This window comes from Nothoprocta perdicaria, unplaced genomic scaffold (assembly GCF_003342845.1).
Source record: "Nothoprocta perdicaria isolate Ctin4 unplaced genomic scaffold, notPer1 scaffold_102, whole genome shotgun sequence".
Lineage (NCBI taxonomy): Eukaryota > Metazoa > Chordata > Aves > Tinamiformes > Tinamidae > Nothoprocta > Nothoprocta perdicaria.
This window is the reverse complement of record NW_020454117.1, coordinates 1295819-1296931: the sequence shown is the minus strand read 5'-3', so window position 1 is coordinate 1296931 and position 1113 is coordinate 1295819.

Below are 1113 nucleotides of genomic sequence, written 5' to 3'. Positions count from 1 at the left end.
GCATTCATGAAACTGCATAGGGCTCTGGCTACCTTAGGGTGTCCCAAGATTGTCCCAGCACTAGTGCTGTGTTGTGTGTCATCCCCTGCAACTACTGTCCAGTTTCTGCCTCGCACCTCTGTCCTTACAGAAACGTAGCAGTGAAGGTGCTTATGTTACCCAGGCATTAAGAKCAGAATCTTAATAAAGAAATTCAAGGCTTGACTACAAATACTTGGGAATAYATGTCCAATAGTGATATATGCAGAATCCTTCCTGCTTTATCCTAATTGTGAATTATTATAAATACTTGAAATTTCAGGGAAATATCAACAGAAACGCTTCAGACTGAAACACTACGCATCTACCCACCAGAGGGTTAGGCAAAGTGCCCCCCTGTGAGTAAGCCAAAAGCCATGCAGGACAGGGAACAGCGAGCATGGATCATGTGAATGTCAGATGCAGTGAACACCAGATCACACTCATCTTTACTGGTCACACACATGATCTCCACACACTGGAGGCCCGATGCTAACCAGGGATTGCCTTTCAGGCACAGCCTGATTTTCAGTGGGGCCCAGGGACTTGAAATCAGCATCTAAGATTAGTAATGATCAGCTCAAACTTCAAGTGGAAGCAATAACTTACCTCATCTTGCAGCTGAAATCAAACTTGACCCAGGCTTTTAGAGAGGATAATGCTGTATTATTGCAATATCAACAATTAAGTACTTTATAATAAGTATATGTAAATGGCAATAATAGACATTTTGAATTCAAGTCCCCTGCAGGCAATTTTCTTTTAGCGCTGGAGAATATCTAATCAGCTTTAAAGATTACAGGCTGTGTCAGTAAAATTCTATGCACTTCCCTGCTACTTAACATGCTACAATGAAGCAGACGTGTTCATTAATAAGAATTTACTAGTATGGTTGTACGAGATCTGCAGTAAATCTTCAAAGCAAGAACTACATATGGGTCCATGTGGAGTCCGAAGTGTGCATGATGCTAGACCAAGAGCACAACAAGCATCTTGTGGGAGGGAGGAAGGGAGGAAGGGAGGAAGGGAGGAAGGGAGGAAGGGAGGAAGGGAGGAAGGGAGGAAGGGAGGAAGGGAGGAAGGGAGGAAGGGAGG